At 40.1% G+C, this 14,116-nt stretch overlaps 1 protein-coding gene across 1 annotated transcript in view; it reads left to right on the top strand.

Moving 5' to 3' along the window:
- Positions 1 to 333: 333 nt before the first annotated feature.
- Pik3c2a (phosphatidylinositol-4-phosphate 3-kinase catalytic subunit type 2 alpha) overlaps positions 334 to 14,116 on the top strand; it is a 109,870-nt gene continuing 96,087 nt past the window's right edge. Inside the window, exon 1 of the mRNA XM_048460528.3 lies at positions 334 to 490. The gene's annotated coding sequence lies outside the window, so the exon portion shown is untranslated. The remainder of the gene's footprint in view (positions 491 to 14,116) is intronic.

Below are 14,116 nucleotides of genomic sequence, written 5' to 3' on the forward strand. Positions count from 1 at the left end.
TTACTTCTATCTTCCAATCCAAACTCATCTCCGGGCGGCCTGGGGCCAAGATCTCAAAGCCCGCAGCCTCAGGCCAGAGGTCGTCGGTGCGCAGGGCTGAGAGAGGACCCGGGAACAAAGGGCGCCTGGGAGTCCGAGGCGGGCCAGGGGGTCCCAGAAACCAGAGAGGCCCCAGGCCGCGACTTTACACCCACTCCCCGGGGCAACCAGTCCAGCCCGCAACCTCCCTGCCGCTGCCTTACGGCCCCGCCTGTGCCCCGCCCACCGCCCCAGGTAGGCCGTCTGCGCCAGCCAATCGTCAGGCGCCCAAGCCCGGGGGCGGTGCTTGTACCATCGGAAGTGACGTGCGGTGCTCGCCTGGCCGAGGAGTCAGTCGAAGCTCTCCTCGGCGGCCGGCTGAGCCAGCTGAGGCGGGGGCAAAACATGGCTTGGACCTTGGAAGGCGCTAAGGCTCGGGTTGCGGTGGAGACCTAAGCTCCCGCGGCGTGAGGTGAGGGGCGGCGGGTGCGTGTGGAGCCAGGCCTGGCGCTGTGCGGCCGCCGAGGGACCAGAGGGGAGGGACCGCGGCCGCGGTGCCCCTTGGTCGCTCCATCCTCTCTGGCTCGTTCCTCGGGGCCCCGTCCCCCACCCGGCGGTCGCCAGCGCCCCGCGCCAGGCCCCTTTGTCGCAGAGCCGCCGGGCGCCGCTGTCCCTCATGGGGAGGGGAAGCCACCCTACGGTCCCCGGGACAGTGAGGGAGCTGCGGCGGCGGGTCTCAGTCTCCGCTCCGGACTTTTCTGGAGAGTCGCTTGAACTTCTGCTATGGCCTCTTCCTCCTCGCCCAGCTCTGTCTTTGGAGCCTCGGGTGGTTCTTTTTCTTCTCCTGGGATCCTTCACCTCCTTACCTTAAAACAAAACTCCAGGACCTACTTGCTTTGGGAATGCAATAATATTTATGTGTATTTAACGCATCGTCTTTCTGGGAAGGCATTAGAGTAAGAATATTTAACTCTTCCTGAGTGACTGCGAACAAGAAATAATAGAAGTGGAGGGGAGTGCTTTCCCTGTGTTGTCCTGATAGAAGACGAAGTTCTAGTTATTGTCCTTTTATTTTAGACAGTACGTTTTTGAAGGAAACTTCCCTGTTTGAACGAGATTACTTGTTAAAGAGGTAGCCCAAAATCTTTCTAGGTGGGTGTCAGGAGGAAAACTGCCTTGGGGAAAATTATTGAATGCATGGGCTCATCACAAGCCACAAGGACAGGGAAAAAAAAAAAAGCTAGCCTTAGAGTGTTGGTGCAGTAGCATCCGGGAGGAGAGGCTGCACAGAGGTCCTGGAACACTGATTCCAAGGAAGACTTTGTACTCTTGCCTCCCTGATGATGGTTCGGTCTTCACGAGAAACTGTTCAGCAGCCGCGCCGGCGTTGGAGTCGGTGTGATCATGCAAGGTTACAAACCACACTGAAGTGCCTTGGTTGAAATTTTCAAATCTTTGTAGCCGTCTGCGGGTTTGACAGTCAGTGTTTTGAGCACTGAAAAGCACTGTGATCGATATAGAGATATTTGTTAACTCAAACGTAGTTCCAAAGTGATTTTAACGTAGGTACAAAATATAAACAGAGCTTCCACAAATTCCGTCTGCGTTGGCTAACTTAATTCAAAAGCAGTTTGTTTTGGGAAAACGTCTGTTGTCTTGGGCATGGTGGTGCATTCTGTAATTTGCAGTGCTTGCCTGTACCACAGAGCTGTGGTAGGAGGGTCAAATTTAAGGCCAGCCTAGGCTACCTAGTGAGACACTGTCAATAAATAATAATAATAGGAAATTTTCTGTTATAATTTGTTTTGTGTCCATGTTGCTTGCAATTTAATTTGCAGTCATACTTTAATGGTCTCAGTCTTTTTTCGATTTCAGAGAGCTTAAAGTTGGGCATATTTGCTTTCAGGATTTTAAAAACAACTTTCTGTAATCAGCTGTGTATTGAGTGTATGGTTCTTTGTTGCTTCTTCTATTTAGCGCTCCAAGTTTTCCATTCAGTTTAATGTTGCTGTGTATATTTCTGTGCCCAGAAGTAAGACTGGCACATTGTTTTGAATGTAATAAGTAGCACATTTAATTAGTAAATTTGTACCTCATGAGAGTCTGATTTCTAAGAGCTCAGAGTTCTTATCAGAGCATCAGACCAACCCCTGAGATCAGGAGAGGTGCAAAGCACGTTCTTAAAATGCTTTAGCAATGCACTAGGAGAGATGAGCCTGAGCTACAGGAGACCCTGTTTCCAAAGACAAAAACAAAGCAAAATGACAAAGTTTTGTGAGCTGGGCATGTAGCTAAGAGTTAGTGCTTGCTTACCACAAGGCCCTGAGTTTGGTTCTCAGTACTTTCAGAATAAGTTGAAATTTATCTTGCTTTGATAAGACAACTTAATCTTTTTTACTAATTAATCATATTCCCAAAAGAAATTTAAGACAAGCAAATGATGAAGGTGTTTTAGTATGCTGCATTTACAGAATTTGGTGATTTGTTTAATCTCAACAGTCCACCTCCCCAGTACTAGGGACTGAACCCAGGGCCTAAACAAGGCTCTACCACTGAGTCATATCTGCTTTAGTTTGGTGGTTTAATTTGATAGTTGTAACTGAGTTGGGCCACAAACCCACCCTAAGAAACTGGGGAATGAGGAGAGGAGAGAAGGTAGAAAGAAGTTGTTGTCTGTTCTCCCTGGGCAGACAGTTTAACAAGTTCTAACGCTTATAAGTTATAAGGACAGTGGTGGATTCAGCTGCTAAGAAGGATGTGATCAGGGTGGGGAGATGAAGGGATGAGTGGGGTCTGATGAGAAGACTGCTCAAATTGAGGCTTACAGAATGAGTTCTCTCTATTAATGAGGGCAGGATGGGTAAAAGTAAGGTAATTGAGAAAAGTCTCAATAATTCTGGTATTTATTTGATAGCATTCATATACAATGTTTTTTTTTTAGTGGGAATCATGGTTTCACTTGGGAATACTGCTCCAGATAGATGTCTTGTACGTTATTCATAGGATTGTGGTCGAGGCTAAAAGAAACCTCTTAGTTTTTCTTGCATATGTGGGAGTCACAGTTTTGTATGTTTGCTTGCTTGCTTGCTTTTGTTGTTGTTTTGAGACAGGGTCCCTCTGTATATACCTGGCTATCCTGGAACTCACTTTGTAGACCAGGCTGACCTTGAACTCATGGAGTGGAGCCTCCCAAGTGCTGAAATTAAAGGTGGCATGCACCGCCACGGTTTGTGCATTTATGTATGCCCTGTTTCTTTTTTTTTACAATGTTATTTCTTGATTTAAAATTTCAATATCTTGCCTGGCAGTGGTGGTGCACGCCTTTAATCCCAGCAGAGATAGGCAGATCTCTGTGAGTTCGAGGCCAGCCTGATCTACAAGAGCTAGTTCCAGGACAGACACCAAAAACTATGGAGAAACCCTGTCTCGAAAATCCAAAAAAAGAATTCTATTTCTTATATATATGTAATATACTTTGATATTTCCATCCCCTCCCCTTTTATTTACTCTTTTTATTTCTTCCCAGTGAACCTCTTCTTCCTCCTTTTTTGTAGTCCTTTTTTTGTGTAGTCCTTTTTCCCCTTTTGTGGAAAATTTTAATTAGGGTGTCTGCTTGAGCTTAGATGGATGGTTATTTACTTGAGTAAAGGCTGCTAGCCAGGGGTTGCACCACTGAGGAATATGACTTCCCCAACCCTAGCAACCATTTCTATAGCTCACTTGGGAGTGATCTTATGAGTCCCTTCCAAATCCATGATGGAATGTTAATGGACCCGGCCTTATGCAGGTCTTGTGGCATTGCTTCTGTGAGTAATGGGTGCAGCAGCCATGTCATGTTCCATGGCCTCTGAATCTGCTTCTGCCTCCAGGTTCCTTCCCTGTTTGAGTTCCTGTCCTGTCTTCTTTCAGTGGTGAACAGTGATTTGGAAACATAAGCTAAAACCCTTTCCTCCCCAGTTTGCTTATAGCAATAGTAACCCTAAGACAACAGCAATGCCACTATTGAACCAGTGGGCACATCTTAGCTGTAAGGTTGATATTAAACCTTACAGGATCCACAGCAGAGGAAGACTTTCTTTCTCTTCTGATAACCTGCATAACACCTCCTGACACAGTAAAAGAAAGGTAGGCAGCTCAGTTGTAGCTTGATTTCTGTATGTCCCGCAACCAGTTGTTTGGTGTCTTCAGCAATAGTGTCTTATTACCTAGTTCTGGTTGGTAACCAAGAGCAATAGCCTGAATGGGGGGTGTGGTGGAGACTTCCATATTCAACATACTTATTAAGGGTACTGTATACCATCCCTAGCACTAGGGTTTTTTGTTTTTAGTTTTTTGGAACATTACCCACTCAGGGTCTTTCTGTGTAGCCCTGGCCTGGAATTTGCCATGTAGAGAAGCTTCAAACTCACAGAGATCTGCCCTCCTCTGCCTCCTGATTGCTGGCTTTACAGGTGTGAGCTTCCATGCCCAGACTTTATGTTGTTTCTGATGAGATGTATACAGAGACATTTTGGCAGTTATAATGGAAATAAATGCAACTGTGAACTACTTTCTGAATCTCTTTTTGCTTTTGTAGGTAGTACCTCATGAGGCCTATGTTGGCTTTAGACTGTAACTGAGGAGGACCTTGAAGTCTGACTCCTCCTGCCTCTATCCACCAAGTGCTAGGATGGCAGGCACAACCATAGCCCACCTTAGATTTCTTAAAAATTTAAATTTAGCTATTTGAGTAAAAATACATGAAATTTTAAAATAATTTTTGAATAGATTTGAATGCAACTTTTTGACTTAGTTTTTGGTATTTTTCTCTTAACTTTGAGCATACATTAAAATATTATTTAATCAACATCTTTAGTGTTAAACAGTAATGCTTTCTGTAAGTCTTACTGTGAAATGGGGTCTTATAATTTAGTGCAGATTGGCCCAGAACTCACTATGTAGGCCAAATTGGTCTTGACCTCAGTGGTAGTTCTCCTGCCCCAGCCCTCCAAGTGCTGCATTATGAATATGAAGCACCATATCTATCTTTAGTATTGAGATCCAGTCTTGTTATGCAATAAAGAATGTCCTGAAACTTGCTGGCCTGCCTCAGCCTCCTAAGTGAATGGAATTACAGGCTTAACAGTTACATTATAGAAAGAATCAAATAGCATATAATATTGTTTAACTTTATTTGCTATACATTGAGATTTATTAGAAACAAATACTAGGAGATAGTTCAGAACAGTGCTTCTTAAACGACCCTATAACTGCGTTCACCTAAAACCATCACGTTACAATTTATATCTAGCGAAACTATAGTTATGAAATAGCAATGAAAATAATTTTATGGTTGGGGTCACCACCACATGAGGAATTGTATTAAAGGATCACAACATTAGGAACCACTGACTTAGACCAACAATAATTAAAAACCTATGTTTGCATTGATTGCTGATTATAGCTTAACTAATGTTTTTGTCCCTCAAGACCTACTATTATTCAAATAAATAGTAAGTATTCTTGTTTTCTCAGAGAAGAAAATAAGTCCTAAATATATTTTGACTTATATAACTTAGTGTCTAGAAGGCACTGCTTGAATCCAGGTCCTATAGTACTGGCCCAGTGTTCTTTTCACTGTGTTTCTTAAGTTGGTGTTTTAATGTTTACATGTGTAAAATGCAGCACAGTTTTGGAGTGTTTATTAAAAGATGAGCAACCCGATAGACCAGTTATAATCCATATGATAATATTTTTCTGAGATTGGGTCACAGAGCCCAGGCTGACTTCGTGTGTGTGTGTGTGTGTGTGTGTGTGTGTATACTATAAAGTCACAGAACACAGATGGTCTTGAACTCTTGATCTTACTACTACTTCCCAAGTACTGGCATTGCAGGTGTGCACACCTGCCTGTCTAGTTGGTTGGTTTTTCTCTCCCCCCCTTTCTTTTTCTCTCCCTCTTTTCCTTCCTTCCTTCCTTCCTTCCTTCCTTCCTTCCTTCCTTCCTTCCTTCCACCTACCTACATACCTACCTACCTACCTACCTACCAAGAAATCTTCTCATAGTGTAGCCTGTGCTGGGCTTGAACTTATAGTAATCCTACTGTTTCAGCCTCATGAATATTAAGAGTTAATGTGTATTGGACCACTACATATGTCTAAGAAATTGTTATTAAAGTTCCACTGTGTAATAAGCAAAACCACAACCTTCTTTCCAGGTGAAAGTATATGAAAATGAATCAGAGGAGATCAGTGCTAGTAATGCTTTCTGGTGAGGAGGGACTAGAGCATGAGTGGTTTTGTTTCAAAAAATGCAGTCTAATTAGGAATCAGGAAAATACTTTTTTCAAATGTTCTATTTTCAGTTTGGGAGAGTAAGTAAACATGTATGCTCTTCCTACAAGATAAGCTCTGACGGAGACCTAACTATTCTTAGAAACAAAACCACAGTGCTGTGAGTTACTGTAACTGCGTTGGTTTATTTATTAAGTCACCTTATCTATGTTTATAATAGAATTTATGACTGTTCTGATAAACACTTTATAGTTTAATGTATAAATCTGTTTTAGACTACAGTGCTAAGTGGAAAAGGGTGTTTTTTTAGTTCCAGGGAATACACAATTTGTCCTTTTTTTTTTTTTTTTTTGGAGGGTGTGAGAGACAGTAGACTTGAACTCCCTCAAATCCTTCTGCCCTAGTCTCCAAATGCTGGAATTGCAGGTATTTACCTGGCTTGGAATGACCCACTTTTGTCTGACTAACCCTCCTCCCCTTCCTCTTTTGCATGCTAGAATACTAGGGGAGTACTCTGCCATGGAGTTCTCAGACTAGAATTCTATGCATATTGAAATGCTTGACAGTGCTTGATTTTTTTTTTTTCAGTTTTTGCTTGCTCGTTTTTTGTTTGTTTTTTGAGTTGGCCTTGAACTCACAACACTCCTGCCTTGTAAGTGCTAGGATTACAGACGTGAACCACCAACACCTACTAACTGCAGCTGATTATCTTTTTCTGTTCATAGTTACTGGGGTATGTTTTAAATATAAAATCCGAAAACCCATCCAACCAGACATCTGTGCATAAATGAACACTTTATGGAATATGGAAAATAGCAGTCCCAGAACTAGCACCACAGCAGCTAGGACAAAGAAATGTAGGGCTGGGGTTCTGGCTCTTTCTAAAGTGCTTGCCTAGCATGCGTGAAGTTCTGGGATTAGGCTAGGTGGCTTACACCTGTGGTCTTAATGCTCAACAGATGGGGGAAGTAGATCAGAAGGAGTTCATGGTTATCCTTTGCTACTTAGTGTAGTGAGTCTGGGCAACCTGAGCTACATAAGGATCCTTTCAGCAAAAAGAGGAGAAAGAAAGGTTGTGTTTGTTTTGAATTAGAATCTAGTTTTGTAGATTAGGCTGGTCTTGAACTTCTTGATCCTCCTTCCTCAGCCTCTTGAGAGCTAGGATTAAAAGCATGTGGACGTAGACTCAGTGAGTCCATGGTACTGGGACTTGAACTCAGGAACTTGTACCTACTAGATAAGAATTCTGCCACTGAACTATACCCCTAAATCAGTCTCAATCTCTCTGTCTCTGTCTCTGTCTCTCTCTCTCACGCACACACACACAGAGGGAGAGAGTCTTTGCTCATTTGTAGTTTAGTAGGATTAGTTACAATGTTGTCTGTCACCACTGTCTACTTTAGAAGACTTTTATCACTGCAAAATGAAACTCTGAACATTAAGCAGTAACTATTCCATCCTCCCAGCCCCTGCTTTCCTTAATAACCATTACTCTACTTTTTGTCTGAATTTTCCTATTCCAGGTATTTCCTGTAAGTGGAATTATACCGTATTTGTTTGGTTGGTTAATTTCATTTAGTATAGTGTCTTTAAGGCTCATCCACAGTGCAGTATTTGTCATTTCTTTTTGTAATTAGATAATATTCTGTTCTATGTCTTTACCACATTTTGTATATCAGTTCATTGATAGATACTTGGTTATTTCCATCTATTTGATAATTGTAAATAATGGCACTTATACTAAGATTGCATACTGTTTGGTAAGCATAGTTTCCTTAACACAAACTGATGTGTAAATATAAGTGTCTTTCCAGTTCTTTTGAGTGGGAGTAGAATTGCTGGTTCAAACAATAATTATGTTTACATTTTAGATGAAACACACAAAAGTGTTTTTCAGTGTGGCTGCATCATTTCACATCACTTATTAGCAAAGTATGAGAGTTTCAGTTTCTTCATATATTTGCCACCACTTCGAATTTTCCATTAAAAATATTATAGTTGTCGAGTAGGTTTGAATTGTGACTGGTTGTGGTTTTGATTTACATCTCCCTTCTGAATATTATTACTCAGCATCTTTTCACGGGCTTGGACTTCTTAGTGTTGGGGGCATTTTGATGCTCGTTTCAGCATTTGAACACAAATACACACACACCTATATGCAAACATATTCATGCATGCTAGGTAAACACATTCTCAACTTGGCTCAGTTTTTTTACTTATTACTGTTCCTTCCTTTGTGATTCTTAGTTGTGTTTCTCAGTTTTAATTTTTCTTCTCTTAAGCCATGTTGAAAATGGAAGCATATACTACCAAAACACTTAGCACAAAAGATTTACTGTTATTTGTCGTGTTGAAATTTCAGTAACGTCAAGGTATATTTAATGATTCATGTCAAATGAATGAACAGAAAAGTAGTCCAAAGTTCAGCAATTATCTCCACCAAATACTTCTGTTGAGAAACCAAGTTAGAGTGCAGACTTTGTGGTCAGCATGTTGCCTTTTAGAATGAGCTTTTTTCTTCTATGACCTCTGTCTTCTCTTCATTGACCCCTTCCACTCATACGCAATAAGACTCCTGTCTAGAAACAGAAGGTTGTGGTGGCTGTATCCTGGATGTTTAGAATGTTGCTCTTAAGGGCTAAGAGTGGAGCAATGATTAATGCGTATTCGGTTGCTTTTTGCCAAGATAGAAGACTTTGGCTCTTTATTAATATAATTGTACAAAGCATTTTAAATATTAAAACTATGGACTGGCAAGATGACTTAGTAGGTAAAGGAACTTGCCACCAAACCTGACAACATGAGTTGAATCCTTAGGACCCTTGTGGTGGAAAGAGAGAACCAACTCAAAAAGTACTATGGCATGAGCTCCCCTACACACCTCATACACACAATAATAATAATAATATAATAATAATAATAACTTAAATAAAATAAAGTCAGGTAGGAATAGTTTCCTCTGACTCCATTCTTGAACTTCCGTGCTCCTCTCTTGACAGTTCATGTGACAAGCACTTTATCCACTGAGTCATCTCATTGACTCTGACCTGGCAGGTGCTGGAGCTCTGGAAATTCTTACCTGCTTTTTCTTCCTTTTGAGACAGTGTTACACTATGTAGGCCTGACTGGCCTGGAACTCTCTAGGTGGAGCAAACTGGCATTAAAATCATAGTGTGCCTCTTGAGTGCTGGAATTACAAGTGTGAGACACCCTGCCTGACTTTCCCTGCCTTTAAGATCATGAAGAATCTTGGGGAAGCTCTTCTTAGTTTTCCCATGCCTTATTTGTTTTCACTGACTAAAAATAACATGTTTCCCCAATCTAAATGATTTTTTGTTTTTCTATTTCACTTGCTAGCTAAACTTAGCATGTTCCATTTAAATCAAAGCACTTCTAATACTTCCACTGCCACCATCCTTACTCCAAACCATAGTTAATCCCCTAATTTTATTTATCTGCTTATTTGTCTCTTGGGTCTCCCTATTTTCCGCCCTCTTTTTGCCAAGACACCGACAGCCCTTTCCATGCTAGGCAAAGCTCTCTACTATTGAGCTACATTCCAAGCCCTCAATTATTTTATTTTTCATTCCATTTCTTACAGAACAGTAGGGGTTTTTTGAACAGTGTAAACTTGTGCATGGAGTCTTTCTCTGTCTTCCTGTTACACTGATAAGTACAGTAGATAAGTGCATCACACACTCTTATTGTCAGATTTTTCGAGGTTCTTTGAAGGAGGGCAGGGAGGTTTGATGTGTAGTCTTAGTGATTGAACTTTTTTTTCTTCTGTTTTGAGGCTAGGCCCAAAGCCTACAGCCTCAGCTAACTTATTCTCCCATCTTTTTCAAAAACATTTCACCAGATCTACAGAGTAAAATTAAGTTTGTTTCAAATGAAAATATACATTGTGTCAGACTGTAAGGCAGAAATACTACTACACATTTATATCAGTTTGGAGAAAAGAATTAAAATTTGCAAATCAAGTTTGATGTTGAATTGTTGATGTTTGAGTAAATCTTACTATTCAATATGTAACCACTTGATTTACTTGAGAAATAGGTTCCCTGAGAGGTGAAATGCCTAATCAAAGCTGACGTGCCACTAGGATAAGAACCCAGTAATCGTTCTCAGTGTCAGTCAGTTCCCTCCCCAGCCTCCCCTTTGCTCTCCTCTCACAGCATCCTACTTTCTCATTGGCATCTCATTCTGTTTCACTCTCTTGCCCAGGCTGACTTAGAGCTCCATATGTAAGTTTATGGGTAGCCTTGAAGTCATGGCAGTCCTCCTCTCTCAGCTTCCTCACTGCTGAGATTACACATGTGAGCCTCTATGCCAGTGGTTCTCAACCTTCCTAATGCTGCTATCCTTTAATCCTTTTCCTCACTTTGTAGTGGTCCTCAGCCATAAAATTATTTTGTTGATACTTTATAACTGTTATGTTGCTACTGTTGTGTCTTCGGCAACCCCTGTGAAAGGGTTGTTCAACACACCCATAAACACCTGCAAAGGGGTTGCTACCCATAGGTTGAGAACAATTGCTCTATGCCCTGCCGTCAGTGTTATTTGATTCTTTGTAGTTGTTGTAAGGGTTATATAATATATGAGCCGAGTACTGAATGCAGTAATATAGCTTATTATAAAAAATCTAGTACTATTCTGATTTATATTGATCTAGAGTATTTTTTTCTGATTCTCCATTTGATTTTATTTCTAACAAAGTTGAGTAAAGAATAATAGCCATATAATGCACTGTTCATATTTAAAATGTGCACTTTGGTATGCTTTGAAGTGAGACTGTCACCCCGATCTAGAGGATTTAAAAGTTACATAGATCTACTCAAACTGCAAATAAATAAATAGATAGAATAACTTTGGAGAAAAACCATGACATATCATCAGCAAAATATGAATTTTTTTCAAAATATGGATTCTGAACACTGACATGATTCTATACATCTCTGTTGTGAGCCTCACTAACCAGCTTATCCTGTCTCTAGAAAGTTCTTCAGTTCTGCTTCTTGTCTTTCTGTATTTCAGATCTGCCTTATTGTCTCTATTATTACCTCACCTCTGAAGACATAATGGACATAAGACTACCCTGTTAAACATGAACTGCACCTTGAAAAGCAGAGTTACCCAAACCACCCTTAGGCTTGACAATCTGTTAGGATACATAAAACTTACTGAATGCTGTTATACTTGTGGTTAATGGTTTATTATGGGGAAAGGATAGATTAAAATCAGTCAAGGAAAGGAACCTGTAGAACAAAGTCCAGGAGTGTTCCCAACGTGGAACTTCTGGTAGGTTTTTCCCCGTGACATCCAAATGTGTTGTGCTTCCAGTATTCATGTGTACAGTATACACGGAGTCTTGGTAGCCAGGACTCTCACATGAGTTGCAGGGACCATATTTTTTTTCTCAGTATGTCTTCATTACATTGTCGTGGTTGGTTGAACTCATTCTCCAGGTTGAATTCCAATCACACTATCAGCCATATTTTTCCTGTCATGTTGGTCATTTTTTTGTGGCCAGTTGCACTAAGCAATGACATTCCTATCAGATATGCCAAAATAAACTTCTTTTTGGACAATGCTAAATTATTTATACAGTGTATAAAATTACAGCTTACTTCCAGTCAGGCATGGTGACTAGTGCCTATAATCCACTCAGGAAGTGGAAGCAGGAGAATCAGGAGTTCAAGGCGAACCTGAAATACATGAGATAAACACACAACCCTTCACAAACAACCCTTTACTTCCTTAGTTAAAGAACGTACCATCTATATAATAAATTGATTTGATGCTAACTTCATACATATTATTAAGGGAGTTACAGGTAGTTGTGAGCTACTTGACATGGATGCATTGGATATCATAATTTCTCTTTAGGAACTGAATTCCAGCTCTTTGCAATAGTAGTGCATACCCTTAACTGCTAAGCCATCTCTCCAGCCCTGTAGATGTAATTTAATGTTTTTTTTTTTAAATAAGGACTCACTGTGTAGACCAGGTTGACCTTGAACTTACACAGCTCTGCTTCCTGAGTGCTGTATCAAAAACATGTGCCACTACACTTGGTCTGAGTGAATGTGTGTGTGTGTGACAGGTTGTGTTATGTAATCCTGGCTGTCTTAGAACTCTATATAGACTAGGCTGTCCTTCAACTCACAGAGATCCTTCTGCCTCCCAAGTGCTTTGATTAAAGGCATGAACTTTTAGCAGGATGTATTTCAATAAATATGTTTCTCAAAGTTGCTGAGGTGCTTTTAGATTTCCTTATGTGTTTTTTTTCCATTCCTTATCCTGTCTCTGTATTGTCCATTAGAGCATTCCTGTATTTCATTATCATTCTTTTCCTGTTTTTGTTTCCTACTTGGGTATTATTGATTTCTCCCTTTTCTTTCATGATTTCTCCCTTTTCATTCTCTACATTCTCTAAGAACAGCATCAATTGCTTTCATGTCTTTAGGTCTTTAGATGTATAAAGATGTCACCCCATTATTTATTTTTCTTACCTTACTGTACTGTTTAGAACTGGTTAAAATGTTGAATTAAGGTGATAGTTAACATTCTGCTTTTGTTTATGTTATGGCCATAAGGAAAATTTCAAGGTTTCCCATTAAGTGTGAGTTGCTGATACATTCACTAGAAGAAGGCGCTTCCCTTCTGCTCATCCCATATTAACTACCGTAATGAGCACATGTTTTATTTAAAATATTTATTTTGTTTTAAATGTTTTGCTTTGAGACAGGTTCTCATATAGCTCAGACTGGCCTTGGACTCTGTTGTATATAGTTGAGAATGCTGTGGTTTGAGTCCCAGCCCCCACATGGCAGTTAACAACTTTATATAATTCCCATGCCAGGGGGATCTGACGCTCTCTTCTGATTACCTACCATGAGTACTGCATGCATGTGGTTGGTACACAGACATGCATGCAGTCAAAATAACTCATACACATAAAATAAAATAAATACATAGCTGGAGGCGACCATGAACTCCTGACCTTCCCTCCACTTTCTGAGTTCTGGGTTTGTAGGTGTGTGCTACCACACCAATTTTAATTTTTTTTTTTCTGATCATTATTGCCAGATAGATTATCAGTTTCCTGATATATATATATATCCATGTTACTGTTTTCTTCTCTGGTCTTTATTAATCTCATCTATTTTACTGTAAATTTTTAAATTTTGTAAAATAGTTTCTTAGTTCATCGTTTCCTCATTCATAGGTTGGGGATATAATTTGGTATACAGGTTTAGTATAGTTTAATTGCTATTGTCTCAATAAGATGAAATGCATTGGGCATCTTTACTTTTTGGTGAACTGTTTATTCAAACTCTTTCATTTTACTACATTGTTATTGATTTTTCCCGGTAATGATTCTGTGTTATATATTAGGAGGATTGATTTCTGCTGTACGTTGTAAGTAGGAAATTCTTTCTTCTTGGGTTATTGCTTTCCATAGACATTTTATAATTAAACTCTTTATTTTGCTTTTCATCACTGAGAACAGTGCAGGGTACATAGTATACATCTAGGAAACATTGAAATGAACACATAGTGCTTTCCTTTGTCATGATATTTATTAAAACCAGACTGGAGAGATGACTGAGTGGTTAAGAGTATTTAGTATTCTTAAAGAGAATCTGCTTCAGTTTCCAGCATCTTTATGGCAACTTACAATCATCTATAACTCCAATGCCAAGAGATCAGATATCTTCTGGCCTCTGTGGATACCAGGCATACAAACAGTACACATACATGTATGTATGTATGTTGGCAAGCATTCACACACATGAATAAAAATAAACCTTTTTAAAAAAAT

Source organism: Myodes glareolus, chromosome 7 (genome assembly GCF_982192425.1).
Source record: "Myodes glareolus chromosome 7, mMyoGla1.1, whole genome shotgun sequence".
NCBI classification, from domain to species: domain Eukaryota; kingdom Metazoa; phylum Chordata; class Mammalia; order Rodentia; family Cricetidae; genus Myodes; species Myodes glareolus.